At 36.5% G+C, this 21,484-nt stretch overlaps 1 long non-coding RNA gene across 2 annotated transcripts in view; it reads right to left on the bottom strand.

The window, feature by feature from the left end:
* Positions 1-21,484, bottom strand: part of LOC116216303 — a 43,688-nt gene that overhangs the window by 17,840 nt on the left and 4,364 nt on the right. Inside the window, exons 2-4 of one of the 2 annotated variants that reach the window (XR_004158816.1) lie at positions 10,226-10,335; positions 8,606-8,662; positions 5,366-5,480 (exon numbers count right to left, since the gene is read on the bottom strand). This is a non-coding gene — a long non-coding RNA (uncharacterized LOC116216303). The remainder of the gene's footprint in view (positions 1-5,365; positions 5,481-8,605; positions 8,663-10,225; positions 10,336-21,484) is intronic. The other variant, XR_004158815.1, reaches the window with a different exon arrangement.

Raw genomic sequence — 21,484 nt, 5'->3', positions numbered from 1 at the left:
AATTTTTTTAAATAGTGGTTGAAAAATCAGCAAAGAGAGAAGTAATCAAGTCCTGATATTGAAAATAGAAACAAATAGTACCTATCAAGCCAACAAGAGAGGTCATAAACTTAAATATCTTGCTCATTTAGTAAGAAACTGAGAATAATTTTCATATTAATAAAGACATTAGCTGCAGTCCAAATCAATACATGAATTATTCACACATGAGAGATAAATTTTTCTGCCATTTCTAAAACTTAGATAAGTGTTAATTCAGTGTATAAAACAGTACTGGAAAATACCAGGTTTTCTAACTATATTTATCTGCCTTAGTCATGTAAGTTCATCATAGCACTAAAGGTGAAAGAAATACCAATACAAGAGTGTTCTATGTCAAATCTCAAACCACTAATACGAAAGAGCGCAATTTATCAGATCCAAAGGAAAACACTATCTCACAGAGTCCAAACTACTACTATTCATTACATACCTAAAGGCTACTGATCAATAGACAGCACTATGCTCTTTCGTTCAATAGGTTCAAGCTCAACTGATTTTCATGGCTTCTTGAATGCTTTTATAACTAACAAGGCATGGTCCACACAGTGCTTTGTCACTGATTTGCAAATAATCTAATAAAATGATAGTAATAAATCACGAGCATCATTAATAAATCACCAACAAGCAAAGCAGCACACTGAAAGCAACATGAAAACGCAGATATTCCTCCAAATACTTCGGTAGGTAAACAAGCTAAATACATACTACCAGTTAAGATATGCAAGTTCAATTCATAGTAAATATATACATCCAAACTTCTACAGGTTTTCTGTTATAGTTGGCAAACTCTGCTTCTATGTTTCTTCAGAGCAGTTTCATGGAGAAAAATAAAAGAGAGAAAAGGAAAAAAAACCCAAAAAACAGAGGGGAAACAAAACTACTTAAGCAAACATATGTTTGGAGGACAAAAATATAAACCAGTCTGGTGATCCTTATGCTGTTAAAATCGCATTTTATGCCTATTTACTTTATCATTTTGTACCTCATAAATACCTACAGTAGTTAAAACTGTCAGTGATGTCACTTCAAAGAGCACTGCCTCTAGGAACAAATTCTTTGAGGTTTGTTCTAGCCACAGTGTGGTTGAGGTTATCACAGTACCTCTTTAAATCGAGAATCTAGTTGGCGTAAATCCATGAAAAGCACATACACTTTCAAATACAAAATTCAAGATTAATTTACTTACCCTTCAGGTATGGATTTACTGAAAGCTGGACATTTGGTGTGGTAACAAAATTTCAGAGTTCATAGAAAAATCCACCTCCAAGATACATATGGCAAAAGCAAAGCAGTTATTTTGACTCTAACATCACTACAAAAATGCATAAGCTTAACAAGCATTTACTTGAGATAGAATTCTAGAAACACAAATTTGTAGCTATCACACAAGTTAACTGGCTGAGGTTAACACTAGACTTCTAAAGTTATTTAAAGTACTTCCTGCTATAGTAAATACAAGGCCTAGTTACTTAATTTGCACCATTTTGAATTTAAAACCAAAAGGTTCAAGCAGTGTCCTTTGCTAGTAGTTCCAAAATTTAAAATAGGAGTGTTAAAATTATAAAGGGAACTCCACCTCTCTGGAATTCCTGTCCTGACCAAAGCTTCTTGCAAATGTCACAAAAAAGTTTTTTTTTTTCCCCTCAAGATTTCAGTTCAATATTTTAAGACTTGTTCTGATAAGACAAGCATCTGAAATCTCAAACATGAATGCAAATTAAATTCCAATTTAAATCTTTAGGTTCTCTCAACCACTTTTCTGATGACCCTTGAGCAAACATGTTTGTGTCAGTGGCTTGAGGCAAAATACATAATTACAGTGAACACTAAAACCACCTCTCCTCCCACAAAGTTTAGAAACAAAGTTTGATTCAATACTAACAGCCATAGAAAAGAAATAAATAAGGTGGTGGCTAATACCAAAGTGAATAATGACTTTCCATTTGAAGACCAGAAGAAAATCTGCTGCTGGAAAAATCAGATCACTGCCCACATTAATTCTTCAGTTGTTTTCTCTTTTAGCATTAAAACAAGAAACCAAAAATTTAATCTAATTTTTATAGCTTCTCTCAGTGGAATACAGAATAAAACAAAACCAATGATCTGATTTTTTTCTTTGGTAATGTGCAAAAGAATAGGAAAGTATGAAACAAAACCCAAATCCATTCTCTCAAATAAAACATATAAAAAAATCACCAAAAAAGAAAAGCACTTTAATGTAGGACAGAATTTAGGGCCAGGAGCTGCCTCTGATCCATAAGGCTTTTGTTTTTCTTTTCCAGGTTAGTTTTAAGATCCTTCTGGGGTTTGCTATGTACGTGGGCCAGTGTCTGTGAGGATGCCAGCGAAATATGAAAAGGTCTAAGGAACAAGCCATTGAAAGCCATAACTCCTGAGTTCTTTTCTGCTTGTTTTGGAGCTGTGGTAGGTGTTTCCCATTTTTAGCCTTCACACCTTTGTTATGTTTGGGTCACACATTAGAAATATTCCAAATGCTGTGGATGGAGACTTCCTCTTGGCCCAAAGAAGAAAAGGTTTTCATCTCCTATGGATTTCCCCTCTGCAGATCAGGACACTTCATCCACCCATATAAGGCTCAGTTTTGTGGTTCTGGTGTTGATGCTTCCACTGACTGCCAGTGCCTGGAACTCAAGTCTAAGCCTTCTTTGAGAAAAAAAGACAAAATTGGCAAATGCTTTCTAACTCAATGGACCTTTTAATTTAGACTTATAAAAACCTCTTGCCATTGCCACTTGGAAGTCAAGAGTAAGTAATGCTTAGCAAAAGAGGTCCATGGCTTAGCCTGACCTTTGCCTGCAGGAGTGACCCCATGGCTCAGCAGAAGACTGTCTGCCCCATCTGCAGCAGTGAAAACCATCAGTCACAGACCCTCCACCTCTCCTCGTCACTCCAAGTCAAGAGACAAATCATAATTCATTTCAGCACAAAACATTGCTCACCCTCTCACATTCACTGAAAAGCTTGCAATTCATGTTTTAAAATGGTATTCATTATAACTGCTTACAAAAAAAAATTGTGAAGCAGTGACCACACCAACACTAGATCTCTTCCATGAAAAATATGGGCTTAAAAATGAAAAGAGTCTGTGTGGTGATTGCCTGCATCTGGTAGACTGTTGTCTGGCTTAGATTCACCCACGGCATCACTGCAGAGATAAAACTCTCTACAAAGCCACGGTGTCAAGTATTAGATTGCTTATAACCTTCTGCAGCCATACAAAGCAGCATAACACCTGACAATGCTATCTGGCCATCTATTTTGTAAAATATATACCATAACAAGCATAACACATAACAAAAGAAACCATAACAAGGGTAAACTCTACAAGTACTGGAAAAGAAGTTCAGAGGCACAGAATGATTTGGAGATGTCAGTACACACACTGCCTGCTGTGGCTAATGTGGGCTTGCTCAGTAGGGGTTGATTCTAATATCTCCATTTCACTTTCAAAACACATTTGGTGTTTTAAATGTTTCCTCTTAGTCTTCACTATGTTCATGTCTTATAGAAGAAAAGGCTAAAAAGCCTAAAAGAATGTTATAAATCAGAGGAAAGTATGATTTTATTTTCCAATCCTGTTGCTGTAACTGGCATGACTGCCTTGTGTTTACTTACCTCTAAAATAAGATAACAACATATATTAATTAAATAACAGCGCCTCTTGTTTCTTTCCTACATTTTCGTATTTCCTGTCTTTACATCTTTCCATCTCCTATTTTTGCTTTTTAATCATTTTATTTTCTACTCCATTTCTGCCCACAATTATTTTTCCATCTTTTTCCCTTTGCTACTACCTTTTCGTCTTCCATATTAGTCTCATTTTTATCTCTACATACCTGACTACCAGACCTTTTACTATACTGTCCTCTTTAATTTTCCTTTTTCTCATTCCATTTTTTTTGCTGACTTTTTTAAAAGCTCTGTCTCTTTCCCACTTTCCACTTTCTTCTTCCACTGATGTGTTTTAGAAAACTATTTCACTCTCAATGTATTCTCTTTTACTCTGAGGCAGATTAGTTCAAAGTGCTGTTCTATTTCTGGAAAAAAAAAAAGCTAGACAAAACTTAATGGAAAGATGAAGAACATAGAGATGAAAAATACTAGGTTATCTTTGCAGAAGTTACCTTGTCTAAATTAAAATCTGTTCTTCTTGTGTTTCTTGTAATCTTTTGTTTTTGAGTCAGTCTGCAGGATCCCAAACAGGACCCTAACTAGGATCCTGAAAATATCTTATAATTCACAGAGATACAACACTAGTGCTTTCTTAGGGGTGTTTCCTACTATTTCAGTCACAATCGAAATCTGAAATCGGAAACATTTGTGGAATATAGTTATCTAGAGTGAAAGATTGTTTAGAACAGTGATAATTTTTACATATACTTTGGAGAAACTATGAAACTGAGCTATATTTACAGCTATATTCCTTCCTAAGGACAACAGTAAACTGTATTTGTGGCTGTTACAAACTCCAGAACGTAAGAGCAGGCACAGAAATGCTAATGCATCCTTGATATGCTTTCTTTCTGCCTCCCATTTTGGCTCTCTGTCATTCAGTTCCTTTAATAACATTTCACAAATATTTGCATTTTGAGCAATGATAGGTAATCATCAAATATTTGATGGGTAGCATTAATTCTTCAAAGTGATAAGCCATCTGTTTTCATGACAGATTGTAGTTCATCTCAGGTAGCAGAGAAGACAATGCAAGAATCTGCAGTTCCTACAGGATCTTACCCCTATTGGACACTTCTGAGGTTGTCTCCTTTTGGTAACAGGTATCCTATAGTGTCCTATCACCTTCTTCCCAGCTTGATACCTACAGCATCATAGGACAATGACCTATAAGAGTCCTAACAGACTATCCATCCTTAACTCTCTTCCTGTGAACAGGAACACCTCCCACTAGATTAGATTAACCAAATCCCAATCCCATCTGGCCTTGAACACTGCCAAAGACGGTGTACCCTATACTGACTTGAAGCATCTCATCTGAGTTTCACTGATGTAGTAACCAAGGAAATTCAATAGCTGTAAAATGCCACACAAAGCAGAGACCACCGAGGGCCTTTTGTCTTGTGTAGTGGAGCTGGCTTGTAAAATCACAGCCATTTCCCCAAACAGCTGTTAAACCCACAGACATCAAATTCTGCTCTACATTATGTTTCCTTCCTTAGAGGGTGCTGAGCTGCTGCCTGCACTTGGCATGAAAAGGGCTTCTCCCTCCCTCTATTTGTTTAAAGCCCACAAGAACCAAGCCTCATGAAAATGCATGCATGGGGGTGGGGAAAGAATACAGACCAACCTGCTGGGTCCTCGCTCCTGACTGTCCACGTGTTTGGCCTCACACTCACAATTGGTCTTGGGCAGCAGTATTCCCAGCCAAGCTAAAGTTCTTCAAAGTCACAGAGAGGATCCATCTGGAGACAAGAAATTTTTCAGTGTTCACTCTTAGAGAAATTATGATCGGTCACACGTGCAAGCAATAATGAAATAATTTCAGGATTTATTCACCACCTACTAAAGTCCTAGTTTTGATGTTAACTTGACTGAGATGAAAATTTAACAGTAGTATGGAAATATGCAGTAATTTGAATTCCTTCCTTATTTCCCACTTCCCCACAACAAGCATGTAATTTTAGCACTTATGTACAGCTTTAAATACAGTGGTCCTAAGAACCACCCTGGCAAAGGCCGCGACAGGTACTTACTGACACTGGATGATGCAGAGATCAAAGTGGATTCTGAGAAGGATTAGACAATTTGGAGTTGATAGATTTTTTTTATAGTTATTAAATACACTTGATTAAGATGAGTCTATTTCAGAAACTTTCTCAACTGCTGACAGGATCTAGAAGGAAGCTTGGAAGGGAACATAGAGTATGTTCTCTGGTGAAGTATCATGCAACATCAGCAAAAGGATATGGGGCCAGATGGACTGTTGGTCAGACATAGCTCTGCGTCTAGGGAGAAGAAATCAATTAGCCTTTTGTTTGTTTATCATCTTCCTCTATTCACTGCCATTTTAGATTGCATTCTCTTCTTGCTCTGGGTGTGGGAAAGGTTTTATTATCAGCACGGGGTTATCAGTTCTCTATCAGTTAGCTATCAAAGGGTATCGCTCAAGGGGCAGAACCTTTGATGGAGGTAACAGGGCTTTACCAGAAGATTATGTAAGATAACAGTGATGTATGCAAGGTTAAGCCCAAAGAGTTTTCTCAGAAGTAGATAGTGAGTTTAATTTAAAAATTCCTGCATGTTTTTCCTCCTAAATACAGGGAAATAAAGTTACATGACACTATTGAATTTAAATTCCCAATACTGAAAGGAATGAAAGTTTTTGCAGAAGCTATTAAAAGTTTGTCACTATATGTCTGTCATTATACCTGCTGATATTACATGGTTGGTTTGTTAATATAACTAGCTCACCAACAGCATTCACATTAATTTTCACTTTTTACTATGTAACGTTAGTTACATATTTATTAGCCAGCCAGACCATTTTTAGTAGTGTTATAGGAACAAAGTGTATATTACACAGCAGAACTGGGCTGCACCTGCAGCTGACCATTTCTATATTTATGGCTGTCTGACATCTGTAATAAATGGCAAATGGAAAATATTTGTTTTTTCTTTGGCTTAGTTGATTTTTTTCTTTTTTTTTTTCTTTCATGTTTTAAAAATAAAAGTGAAGTGAAATACTTGGCATTAATTAGAGGTTTAAAATATCTGCTAGTCTCTTGCCAAGGTGCCCTGAAGGATCGGATCCATAGAGCAGAGCTCAGGAAAGAACTAGTTAGCCAACCTCAATTTTTACTGGAAAACTTGACTGGAAGAGCCCATATTACATTACAATTTAATTTGTAATCATATCCAGCCCCTTCAAGTCTCAGGAACTACAGTCTTTCATTGTGTAATTTTAAGATGAATAATTTACCATGTATTCTTAACAGATGGTTGGATTTTTGCAAACTTTACAGCAATCTCATAGACTTCAAAGTCAAATGAAACGTCTTCATGCAGTAATGTTTATCTCACAGATGTCACTGAATTATAATCAACATGTAGAGTCTATTTTTTCTCCTCCCTTACTCCCACCAATGATGCAACAGTTTCAGTCATAATACAAAGAAATCCACTGAAATGCAATAGAAATTCAGGCTGAAACTATTCCAAAGCAGTTTGTTGTGTAAAATTCTTATCACGTAGATATCTGCTTTTCAGTTTAAATGTAGAAGTATTTATATAACTAATCGCTAATAAACCCAACTGAAAAGATACCATGATAAAGAGCAGGATTTCAACAAAATAAGATCAGATTGCTCGCTCTGCATACTCACAGATAAAGTAATTACATATTGAGGTAGACTCTTCGGAGCATGTAGCAATCAGAGCCAAACCAAAGTCATTTGAAACAAAGCTGGAGACACGGACAGCAGTCTGGTAACAATGAAACTGTCACTCAGGCCGTGGTCTCTTTTTGACTTGGATAAATATTTTTATTTTATTTTGAGGCATACTAGATCAGGTATAAACAGAATTTTGTCCGTGTTTTAAGGAAAAACTATGCTAAATCAATTTGATTGGTTTCTTTTTTTTCTTATATTCGGTCAGATTTCTCAAATAAATCAAAATTTAATCTGTTGGCTCTTACCTGATTCATGAAATAGGGAAAACTGACTGTGAAAAAAAGCCATAATGAGCATGGCTTTCATGAGGAGAAACATGATGGCTTGGTGCTACTGTTGTTTCATAAATAACTCTGCTTTGTATGACACTACCTTTGGTAAGCCTCAGAAAAATGTACTTCAGGGAGGCTGGATGGAAGTTTCTTCATGCTGCTAGAAAGAACCCAAAACGCTTGAACTGAATGGAATTTCACATCAGTTCTGCAGTATCTGCTATTAAAATGAATGTTCCAAACCTCAGTGTTTGGTTTAAAATTACCAAGAAATATTCTTCCCAGGGGCATAACTAGGGAGATTTCCTATTCCCACATTCTTCTGCTATTCATCAAAGAGCTTTGTAACCTACTGACAGGGCATATATCACCCTCTATATAGCTGCTGATACTACAGAGATTGCAGGTTAATGTCACCATCAGAGTCTTTCAATCACACTGTGATTTAGAAATAAGTGAAATAATAAGGAGCAGAAGTCAAACTACAAGTCCATATTAATTGCTCCTCAAAGTTAGGAAATCTTGTGTTTATCCTTGTGTTCTTCACTGTAATAAAAGATATTGACTGACAAAGATCTGGCTGGATTTTAACCTCAACTGCTCATAACCTGCATTTTTACTTACTGCTGTAGTTTGTACCTTCATCTGAGAGCTTTTATTGTCATTTTAATACATGAGAAAAGTATCACTTTCCATCAGCTTCCTTTTCATAACTTCACTAAATGTTTCCCTATGGTGTGTCTGCAGCATGGTATGAGTATTTGATCGACAAGGTAGTACCAAAGCTAATCATAATTTAATGAATGGAAATTTTGCCTTTAGCTCATCCTGATGGTGTTGATAGTAGGGGTGGTTCTTTCTTACCTTTTTGTTGTTGTTAAGGATATCCTTGTGGGTGCAATTAAACCGGTGCCAAATTACCTGAAATAATTTGTGGTTATTAAACAAACCACTCTATGATGTGGAAAGTGCATTGTTCACTGGCATTCCATAGGCTAGCATCTTTATTTATTTATTTATTTATTTTCAGGAAAAAAAATGTAGTAACTAATCTCTGAAAAAAATGCTTTGTGTATGCTTTCTCTTGGGTGGTGGAAGAAAAGACTAAGCTATATCACAAAACTGCACATATGATCTACAGCTGGCAAGTCACATTACAATTAAACAAAAATGACCTCATGACTTATAAAAGCTGTTTAAAGAGACATCACTTGCAATGCTAACTATAGCAGTTGATGAAAAGACAAGATGCAAACCATCATCCTATGTCCCTGACACTGAATGATTTAGAAGTGCTGTGTTTGTGTAGTCAAAGTCATCACTGGCATTTGTTTCTGTGCGTGTGTATTTGTTTGCTTACGTAATGGTTTTTGTTTCTTTTAAAAATTGTAGAGTTGAACTAATAAACTATATTATCTTCTATCATAAAACTTACTTTTCTTGTTCTTTCAGTGCATAACGATTCCATGTCTGTATTCATAAGCTTTCTCCACCAGTTATACATGACGGTTGCTTATGGTTCCTACTGTTTGGTCTTTTGATTATTTAGCTATCAAATTTGTTATTCCCAAGGGTTTTAGCATTTCCACTGTATTCACTGAGGAACTCTATACCCACTAATTAACATTAGCTAGGGCAAACTGAGGCATGTATATTTTGGCCAATCATCTACATATCAGAACTAATGTATTGGTCTTAACCACATGTAGCTCTACAAGCATCAATAGCATGAGGTTAATATAAAACTGACATAAATGAGAAAAAAACTAAAAGCATGTGTTATTCTGTGGTAACTCTGGGGCAACTCCATTAGCACCAGTTGTCTGAATTGGGCTTATTCTAGCACGGAGGAGAATTTTAAAAGTGTCCCACTCTATCTTATTTGACTGCTTGATAAAAGTAACTGAAAAATCCCAGCTCGTCTGACAGATTCTTTTGACATTTCCCACAGGAAATGCTTATTTTAACAGTCAATACCTTTCCTAGATACTTGTCAATCTGTTTGGCCAAACAGCATTTACCCAGTCAGCAAATTAAGATGTAAAAGAAGCATATGGGGACATCTTCAGGTACTTTCTTTTCACAAACAATGTACAAGGCTTAATTTTCCTACCAGGAAGTTATAGCATCTACTGAGATTTCAAAACATGATTAGTTTCAGAGGCTTGTGTTTTTTAAAAACCTGTAATTCAAAATAAAGTTATAAACGTTGCAATCACTCCATGCCTGAAATCTGGAGAAACCTGGTTACTGCTGCCTCTTTGGGGAAAGAATGGGACCCTTTAGATTTTTACTGATAAGGTATGAATAACATTCTCATAAAGCTCAAAGATTGCCCAGATATACACATTTAAAATAATTATGGTAATTAAATAGAGTTGCAAGCAGCTATAGCTCGAGGCAACGCCAGTTAAATGTAAAGAGAAAACATCTTCTGCATATGTTTGTGATTTATGTAATTACATGCTTCTACAAGCTACTCACCATTTATTGGCAAACAGCCATCTCTTCTTTCATTACAATTTAGCCACAGTAACATACTTCGTCTGTTTGAAAAGCTCCAGTTAATAATGCCACCGAGGATGCATACAACACTGTAGAGTGAATGTGAAAAAATTAGATGTCATTTGGTTGCATGTTAAAAATAGCCTTTGTTGGCATGCTATTGACGTAAATCATGAATGACTCCATTTTAGACAACTAAATTACACCTTGTGTCAGTGAGAAATGAATAAAACCCAAGGTGTGTTTCATGTATGAGATTATGTGTTTGGTCTTGAGAACTACCATTTTTCTAAACGTAGTAATTTTTGAAAATTAATTTGTACTGAGCCATTCTGGGGCAAGTCCTTACCAAATCCAGTAGAAAGATAGCAAATTAAAATGTTACCTGAACAAAAACAGATTTAAAACTTAAGGGCTCTCCCAGGGTGCAGGCTCCTCTCCAACAGATTCACAGACAAATGTTTTCCCTAATATTTCAGAGATCAAGCCTCTGTACTTAGACACTATAATCTTTAGTCAAAATCCAATTAAATTTTTCAAGGAGATAAAAAGAAAAATGAAAATAATGTTTATATCTATATACACTTCATATTTTACCAGATTTTCTTATTTCTTACTATTCCCAATCAAGCCTGAGTTCACAAGATGACTGTTGTGGAAGTTTTTCTTCAGAATAAAAGGCACCAGGCTCTTGTTCCTTTATATATTATATTCTCTTAGCTAAAATAGTTTCATCACAAACAATTGATTTTGAAGTTCCTTGTAGAGTCTAGTTTGTTTGCACGAAAGGGCTCTGCTAGCTTCAAGTACAATAACAGGAATACAAATAAACAAAAATATATATGGTCACCAGATAGAGACAATGTGCTTGTAAATTTGCTGTGCCTGTAAGATTACATACATTTCTTAATAAATCCAGTATTTTGCTTATGCAACAGTTTTTGCATTTAGATGCGCAATTATATATTGAACTACTTAACATTTGTCAGAGTTGCTATTATGGAAAATATTTGCAAGTATATATGTGTATATACATATATGTTCAACTGCTCACAGATTAGTATTTAAGTACACAGTTAAAAGATACCTTAAATACATGAAATTCACTGTTTGCATACTCTACACTAACGTGCGATGTCTGAGAATCGAAAACACAGTTCTGCTATGCCAAAATACTCAATGAACATATCATGAATATTTAGACATTTCCATCATCCCAATGCCAATACGTTCTTATTTGCAATGTACTTCCTGACTCCTCACTGAATCAGACATAAAAAAATTGTGGTCTGGAATCCTTACCAATCTCTGACCCTTCCCCACTGCTGGAAGTGAGAAAGCTTAGCAGACAGGGCATTAAAAGACAAGGATCTCTGTCTCGCCTTGAAAGGCTATGATCCGAAGCTACAAAAAAAAAACAAAAACAAAAAACAAAAAACAAACAAAAAAAACCCAACAGTTCTATTCTCATTACTAAACTCCACAATAGTTCTATAGACTCGATCTGTCTCTTCTGCTCATCCTGTAGTTATTCTTTTAGAAAGTATAGGAACTTCTACTGATAATATGAAAATTTCCCCACAAAATCATCAATGCTCTCCAGTTTAGAGTATTTACCCAAGAAAAGGAAGAGCCAAATCCTTGTTCTAAATCACCTTGGACTTCAGATTTGCACCTAAATCTTTGATATTCTGGTACCAAGAATATCCAGTCAAAATTTGCATATTAACATTGGGAAAACCTAACCAAAACCCTTTAGTTAAAGTAATTTCTTAATAGTTGTTCTTATTTCTGTAACTTGTAAATATTTTCCAAAACACAGACTGAGTTGGAAAACATCCAGTCCAAAGGTGATGCTGACTTCTTTATTTCAGCCTACAGGTGAACATGCTGCAGCCCAGACAGGACTTGATTAAGGAAGATTCTGGAAGCAGCATGAAGGCATAAGTGGAGTGAGCCACAGCTTACAGGCCCCCTATCTGTGGGCGTAGTAGTCACTTTTATAGTCATGACAATGTTCTATACTGAGCTTAGACAGTAAGACCAGAAACAAGTTATATTGTTCTGCACATTTTATATCAAAAAGCCATAAGCATCATCACCCAAGACTAAAGCATTTGGTAGCACAACTTACTTCTTCCTGTGTGCTTTTACAGCACAATACAGCTTTAGTAAGTGACTGAGCTCACAAGCGCTGATACAATAAAAGAGATACCAGAAGTCACAACAAATTTAATTGGAGTCAAATCTATAACACGTGCTTGAAATATTTGTACTCCTCATCTGCTAGCTAGCAGAACATGATCTGTTACTTAAGATTTCCTGGTGCTGTAAGGGCTCAGATGTGCCACAGTAACAGCTTTTCCTGTGACACTACAGAACACTGCAAGGATAGGGATCTGGTGTACGTAGAGGCCACGGCAACACAACACAGCACAATCACCACCTTAGAACCTATGGAAAAAAGAACAACTGCAAATGTGACTTCCAAATATACTGAGAGAATTAGGAATGCTGAACTCTCCTAAACCCTTGCTGGAGTAAAGAAGAATAAGGTTTCGTGACTTCTTTCTGTGATTCTATGATCTTTCTCTAAATCTGTTAGAGAAGAGAAAGTGATGAATAAGAGTGAAATTATGACAGATCAAAGTCTCCGTGAATATCATAAGCAGTTCCTAACAAACGTGGCCATCTCTACTTCCAATCTGAGGGGAAGTTTCTATGTGAGGAGCCTGGAAGGTGAAGGAACATTCCGTGTGTCTCTGACTGGCTTCCAAATTGTGGAGGCATCAGAGACTGCCAGGGCCATATCTCACAGGCCCTAAGTGATCTATTGTTAGAGACCATTCATGGGTGGATTTTGAGTGCAGGACACAATGAGGGACTGGTAGCCTTGAGGGCACAATGCCATGGTTTCATCTCTGTTGTGGCAAAAGAAAGGCAATTACGTTAATTTTGCTTTTCTATTTGACTTTGGTCTGCTATGACATTTTACTAAATCTCTGGGGATTGGAGTAATCAGGAACTTCTGGTAAATTAAGAAAGTAGATAAATAGAGACTTTTTAAAAGGCATTTCCCCATCATTCTCTGAAAAGGAAAGCAGGTGTTTGGCTCAAAGGGACTTGTTCTCTTGACAGTGCAGTGAGTGAGTAAAACTGCATTGTCCCCTAAAGCAAAGATAAATAACTTCAGAAAACATGAGAACTGAGCCCTTGGTGAGGAGCTGAATTGGGTGTCCACCCTCTTGAACTAATTTATAACACTGAAGATGTCAAATGACATGCTGAATGAAGAAATGATTTGTGACTTAGAAAAGATTAGCAGAGGCTTGGCCAAAGGCAACTCTATCTTGATAGAAGTGATCGACTGCCAAAATAAAGACTGCTATTAAGATTCTCATCTGGAAAAAGTGGGAGAGCTGTATTTTCCAACTGTGCTCTCAGTTATCCATAGACTTTGCCAGTCTATGTAGCCAGGATGAAAGCGTGCCAAGCTTAGCCTATCCACTGCGTGCCCTTCGGAAGGGCACAGGAAACTTAAGAAAAGTTTTCAGTACTTTAAGTACATCAAAAACAAAATAGCATTGGCAGTCTGACTTTAGAGTAGGCAGCAAACAGGCATCTAGCTTTAGGCACTAGGCATGATGTGAAATCTTACAATAGACATTGTTTAAAACCTGTATACATGTGCTTACTTATCTGCACAGCTTCCTCACCTTATTCTTCTAAAGAACCCTAATTTGTACAATCAGAGCTTGTAATTCTCATGGGAGAGGCACCAATGTCACAGTCAGTTTACACAACTCAAAACATCCATGACAAACTACACATTCCTGTTTAAACTGGTATTATCAGTCACTGAACACACAACTAATTCCTGAGTGAGTTTGTCACCTTTGGGGCCAACTCCTCAGAGCGCACAAATATGTAGCTACACTGCTCTATGTTAGCAGTGGATCAGCCTGTTGGGTCAAGGCTTTTGGATGCTTTGTGTCAGCCACATGTTCTCCTGCAATTAGAACAGCAAAGAGACATTGCAACAGAGTGTAGAAAGACATCCTGCAATTTAAGTTTCAAGGTGCAGAGAAAAGATGTCAGCAGCGATACCACACTGCCAGCTGTGTGATGTGGTGATTCTCTATCTATGGCAAAAAAAGAAAAAAAGAAAAAGAAAAAAAGTTAATATTTTAAAGTTAAAGATCTCATCTAACATTTCCAGTTTACAGGGCTGCAATTCAGCCAAGAGCAACAAGTTGCACACTAGAGGAATTTAGCTTTTGACCTGATTAGATGCTGGAATCATCCAGTTCCATTTTATGTGTGAAACTTCACACAGATTTAATTATTGAAGCCCTGAAGAAAAAGGCTGGAGGTGCTACAGAGCTGGCAGGTGTGAAAAAGTCAGGTATTGGCTCCTTACATTACTCCCCACCTCAGAAATCATATACACTTTCATGAGAAAATTTTCTAAAGGTGTAAGGCAGAGGAAAGAGAGAGATTTGATATCTGAATCCTGCTTGCGACAATGAAAATCCCCTCTTTGTCTGGGGTTAGCAAAGTACTTGAGAACACAATGAAACAAAGATTTTAATTATGATATTTGGGAAATTACTCACAAAGATCTTGTTATTGCTGTTGAGAGAAACTCATTTTCTAATGAAATTGAACAATAGTACAGAGAAAGGTAATTAGTGTGAAAGTTGTACAGGATAGAAGGAAATTCTCAGAGTGAAATGCACTCAAGTCAAAAATACAAAGTAGTCTTGATACAAAAGTGCTGACTGCCTCATACTACATGACTGGAGAATAAAAAACCTAGTTCCCCCTCTTCAGAAAGGGGAAAGAGTAATATGAGCAACCACAGAACTCAGCCTGGACTGTTATTCAGTAACAAACAAGAGCCTAGGAAGAAGAATTAAGGTTAAAATAAGACTAATTGAATGTAAAAAGAAAACAGAATAAAATACACCTGAGGCATGCCAAAGGTAGATGTAATACACTACCCTTGCAGCACTCTGATGAAGTACTTCTGTCTGCACAAAGAAGGAAATCAGCTTTCATGAAATCATTAGGAACATTTTCAAAGGAAGAAATCAGTTTATTATGAAAATGGTGAGTTTAAGTACCAGTATTTTATTACATTTAAAAAACCTCAAGGACAATTGATCATATAAAAAAGTCAATTGAAGAACTGAAAGGTTATTAGATGTGCACCTCAAAGGCTATCAGGCTGGAACAGAATGTATTTAATACTTTCATTAACGAAGTTGGTAACAAGCAACATAAGTGTGCTCTGCAACAAAGGCTGGTGACCACAAAGAGCCAGGGAGCCCAGTCCATGTAGGAGCGTTGCACAGGCATGATCTTAACAGAGTTTAGCTGCATAGACAGCAGTCTTATATCAACAACAGAAAAACAGACTTTCTTTTACAAGCCAAGACCATGATTTACGCAACAAAGTAGGAAAGTGAGCATGGTATTTTATTTGATCACAGTCAGCACTTACAGAGGCAAATGCAATTTCAGGAGGCTTCAGGCAAGGTACAAAAGGGAATTATTAAAACTCCTGCACCATGCCCTGGTACTAATTCACCTGAGGCTGTGCATATAAATTCTCATCACTGACATTTATGAAAGGTAAACTCAGACTGGAAAATGTACAAAGAAGGACAATTCCAATGATAAGAGTATTGGATAGCCTGTCTAACAAGAGACAAGTAAGGGAACTTGGCTTATTAGCTCAACAAAATGTAGGCCAAGAAGGACTTGAATGTACTCAATTATTTCATCTGCTCTAGGCAGCACGGTGAGCAAAGAGCATGGCACAGCTCTCAATGTAACTGGAAACTAGGGGAAAATCCCCAATTGTTGTGGCAGTATGCTTCCTGTGCAGCTTGCTAGGGCTGTGCAAGCAAGATGCTGTCTGTTTTACCATGAAAGGCATTATATTTATAAACAAGATTGCAGTAATGTTCTTGTCTGCTGCAGTGAAGCAACTGGATTGGTGAGCCATAGCTCTCATCTTTGTTAGAGACTACCATACTACCAAAACATAGCTAGGGCTGTGGTCTGAGATCTTCGGCTCCAGCACCAAGCATCACTTGCTACCCAGTGTGCCAGAACAGAAGCAGCAGAAATCAAGAGATGGAGCAGATCTCTGAAGAAACCCATAATACACATCAGATCATAGTATCTGATGCCAGAACCCCCAGCTATATCTGTTGATATAAACTGAACACAATTGCTCTCATGGACTTTGGCTGCGCTGTTAAGATCAGCACAAAACCTTTCCTTCACTGATTCTGATTTATTTTCCCTTCCTTGCCTTTCTCCTCCATCATTTTAAACCGATCTCTTAATCTCTCATTTGAAGCACATTATCAGTAGCATTAGTGCTTTTGATTTCATGTTTGACGTCGTCATTTTCTTCTGACATATGAGATCAGAGGTTATAAAGTGCAAAAGGAGAAAGGAGAAAGTTTAGCATTGAAATCAATGTACAGAACAAACACTTAAGCAGTGTAATTTTGTAATCCAAACGGCTGACTCAGACTCAATCACTGACCATTGTGAAGGAGGCATTATAAGACTTTCTAATACTAAGAATAATTATTTGCACCAATATGAGAAAACCTGCTGTAGTTATAGTATTGTAGAAGCACTTATCTTTCTAAACTGTTGTTTCATGGCCTCACTGGAAGAAGCGTACGAATTCTAGCTGTAGTCTACTCTAGCAGGCTTACAAATTTACTGAAGATGATAACAAGTACAAAAGGCAGTGCAACGACTCTCATTACAAACAGAGCAGCCCAAATATTTCTATTCTCTTAAACTTTTTCCAGGACCTAAAAAGCCCTCCTCAAAAGAGTTGTTGCATTGTTTTGCCTGTGCTTTTCAGAAAAGGGCCTAGTGGGAATGAATGAGGGCAAAGAATGCTCAGGGTTGGCTTGGTTCAAAGTATGATTCAGAGGTCCTGCTAAACTCAAGGCACAAATCTTTATCCAGTTATTCGCTTTAACCACTGGTTACATATGATCCCATAGAATTACTATGGTGCTAAGTTAAAGGGGCTTAGCTTAATTATATATTCAAAACTGTTGCAGCCTTTGAAACATTATTGTTTTATTCAGAGAGAGGATTAAGGAAAAGTTACTATTCTTTGCACTGTTTCAAATACAGTGGAAAGCTGCTTCAAAGCATCAAAACCCTGCCTCAAGCCCCCTGCCCCGTTTTGTACTCTACTAACTGTCCCGAGGTCCTTTGCACATACATAGATTCTATATGATAAAGAATGAGCTATAGAATAATATACTTGTTTCCTATTATTACAGTGTTTGCTGTAAGTGTGGCATTGTTACTTTTACAATGTACATAGCCTTTATGGAGAAGTGTGTTTCATTTCTTTTCCTAAGACAAGTAAAGATAGAGAGAACAATGAATAGAAATGGAAGATTAATAGCAGAAATTTTAAAATAATCTGACAATTTTCACACAATCCTAGGTTAAACTCAAGGAGGTTAGACTCCTACAGTACATCTAGATGATCTGAATTTGCTAATTAACAAACATCATAAGCAATGTACATGGCTTATGGTACTCTAGTAATATGCAGTTTACATCTTTGAATGAAATAGGAACACAGAGTGCAAGTTTAGTTACAAGCAATGAAAAGTGAAGTTGCATTTTCAGGATTTGTGCTTCCAGAAAACGTAGAATTTCATACATTATAGATTATGGAGAAACTTCTGTATTTTCTCAAAGAGGTCAAGTGGAAAATGTACACATAACTAACAATCTAAAAAGTCAAAACACTTCAGGAGATGTGTTATGCTGCATATTATTCACATATTGTGAATATAAAAACTCAAATGACTACTCTTTCTGAAAAAATCCCTCTCTTAGTTCTACCCATTTTTTAGCAAATTAGAGCCATTTCTGTCAGTGTAAAGCACATAATATAAGAAAGTGTTAAGTGGGGCTTACATTAATTTTAGTATATTTTCTTCTGAACTTTTCTCTGCTAAGACTGTGTTCTAGAAACAGAAATATGAGTAATAAAACTGATAATAGACAAAAAGAAACAGTCTGCAGTGTTTCTCTTCGTATTTTGGCAATGCTTCAGTTTAAAATACTTCCTTTAATGTCTTTAGCAATGCCCAGGAAAGATTTTAGTTCTAGCTTTAAAACTTTCCTAACTTCAAGACAGACAAAAAGTAGATCTTCAACTAAATCTATCCAGATTGGATTTTTTTCCCCACAAATCACTGGGGTTATTTCTGTTTTGAACTTTTATGGTGGAGGACTTAAAACCTATCTGGGCAAATAAGTAAATAGCATATTGCTCAGTAACACCATGATCTCCAAACTTAAATAGCATTACACATCTGGAATTTGGGTGATTTTTTTTTTCTTTCCATTTTTTCCCCCTTTTATTTTTTTTAAGATGCTGTGCCAACAGTGCCATAAGTCATTGGTTAAAAAAAGTTTAAGATGTACAAAAATGGTTTGCTATGTTTTGTTTTTCTGGCAGAATCGGAAAGAATAATTTGTAGCTTAATTTTGGAACACCATATTTAGTACTCTTTTTAAAAGGTGCAAAACCTGCTTCCCCACAAAAAAGCTTCATTCCTCTGCAAATGGCAACACGTCACTTATTTCTTTTCAGAAACAATCAGCCATAGACATACGTATATAAGTAGGCTTCTCTGAAAGTAATGCATGCTATATATTTCCAAAGAAACTACGACATACAAAGAGCACGAGCACTAATTGATAGAGCAAATTCTCAGCTACAAAATACTATTTTTCAACACAGGCACTATTTGCTATGCATTTTCACCAGCAATGAACAAGAGCCTGTATGACATTCCCTTAAGAATCTGCATCAGTAGAGGTGATCTGCTGTCAGCACTGCTGAAATGCACCACTCACCGTCTCGTTGTGCTCACATCCACTGTTTGGTCTCCAGAAACATTCAGCAAGCCTTGATGAATGTCAATGGCTGCCATTTTTTTCTGCATGTAGGAATTCAGTTCCACTTCTTTACTTCATACACACTTCCATGTCAGACGCCATTCTATCAGACAGCCGCTCTGCTGCCATCCATCACATGGCAACAACGTGTAATGGGATAGTGGGGGGAAGGTTAAATTCTCTACTGCCATAACACCACCATTTGCCTCTGACAATGTGGGCTAACATCATGAAATAGGAGGTATTAATTTTGGAGTAGCCCTTGTATATTCTCTCTATATAATTACATTATACATACATTATTAAATACAACATACAATGTATATATATATATACACATCATATACATACTTATGTGTGTGTATATATCTATATCTATATACACATAACACGTTAACTTTCGATTTTAAGGGAAAATACTTTTAAAACAGCCAAGAATTTCACAAGCTTTCACTATACAATACCAAATCTGCGCTTCAAGCAAGAACAGCACTAGAACTAATGTCTTGATTTGTAGAAAGGAAAAAGGAATCTCCCCCACATTGTTGGGAATGTGACACGTGGGCTGAATAATCTTGTCTCCCTCTAATAAAAGGTACCCATACTCAAACCTTTATTATCAGCTAGTTGGCTGTCAATATTTAGAAAATGGAGGATATTTTTACTGGCGTTCTTTTGTTGGGAACAGTTAAACAGTTGGCAGCCTTTTAAAGTTTTAATTTTGATTTAATGCTGTCTTGTATCTAACTTATGACAGAATATCAAAGAAATGTGCTTGAGGAACCCATTCTGACAATATCAAGACATTGCATCTAACTTTACAATATGCTAATGATTTGCAGACAACTTCTCCTTCTTTGTTTATTATGCAAGGAAGTGGCTGTCTTCTCATGGGACACTAGACCATCTGTTATGCAGTCAGACAATATCAGCAACAGAGCTGTTCTGTTAGATTGAAAATGGCAAGACCTTGTTTTCTAGTATTGTTTCCTATATCATGCAATAATGATTGACAATACTTACTCAAACTGAGTCCAAGTCATGCTAGAAAGGTAAAAATGTACAGGGCATAACTACAAGAAATGAAAACACAAGACAACTGACAAACTAGTAATTCTACTGCGGTGCTGTGAATTTACTAACACTGCTTAGCAATGTATCTTAACTACATAACAATAGTCTAACTGAAGGAAATAATTCATTTATCAGTTAAGATATATTTATAAATCACAGCAGAACAAGACTTTTAATAGAGGGTCACCCATAGCTAAAGTCATGAAAGAGAAGAGTTTTTTGGCAGCAACTGAGGTTGCAAAAGCTCAAATGTCTTGAGAGTTGACCCGCAATCCCTCTGGGAAACATCACTGCCTCAAAATAAATCTTTTTCTCCATTTTCAGGAAGGAGAATGCAGTGAGGAAAGCAAAGATGACTAGACTTCATAAGTACTATTTTCTTTTTGTGAGAGTGGGAAAATTATCCTCTCTGTAATTCAGGACATTGGTAAAATAGCAACACTGGTACCACTTTTAATGAGAATTATGGGGGATTGCATTAAAAATCTAGAGGTGGCAAGATATTGGTAATGGATTACACAAGTATTGGAGATGGATTTATAGTAGATGTCATGAAGATAACATCTTTTTTGCAGCAGAGAAAGAAAGAAAAAGATGATATGAGATCAACTCTGTAAGGACCTAATTTAAGAAACATCTGATCAAAGGCTTGTTGATTCCTATCTAGAATCATGTTTTATCTTGTGCTTAAATGCTTTTCTTAATAGCGATGTTTTTCTGAATAAGTCTCACATTTAACTTAAAGGGCTTAGAAAGAACAGCCCAAAATACATCTAACTTAACATAACTCTCCAATCTAATCTCTTCAGAGGAGCATGGGTGCAGGCAGCCAGCTGTTACTGAAAACTGTCACTCTTCTAACTTTGAGTGCTCTGAGTACTCAAAGGTTTGTGGGAAATGAAGGTAAGATGAATGCTTTCTATTTCTCAAAATAGTCAGTGCAGGAAAGACTAAGATCTGATCCTATTCTCCTGAAACACTTAGTCCAACTGATGGTAATTGCTCAAAGGGAAGTTAGCGTTAAGTAGAAGAAGCCCAGGCCAGTGTGCATTATCTGATCTCGATGCAATCTCTTACAGCATTTACATACAAGTAAATACAAACAAGTACAAGTACATACAAACAGTGAAGCTAGAAGAACTAACTTACGAAGATAGGACTATATATATATATTATTTTTTTTTTTTCCTT

Source organism: Meleagris gallopavo, chromosome 2 (genome assembly GCF_000146605.3).
Source record: "Meleagris gallopavo isolate NT-WF06-2002-E0010 breed Aviagen turkey brand Nicholas breeding stock chromosome 2, Turkey_5.1, whole genome shotgun sequence".
In the NCBI taxonomy this organism is placed as follows: domain Eukaryota; kingdom Metazoa; phylum Chordata; class Aves; order Galliformes; family Phasianidae; genus Meleagris; species Meleagris gallopavo.
Note: the sequence above shows the minus strand (reverse complement) of the source record. Positions and strands in the feature narration are given on the sequence as shown.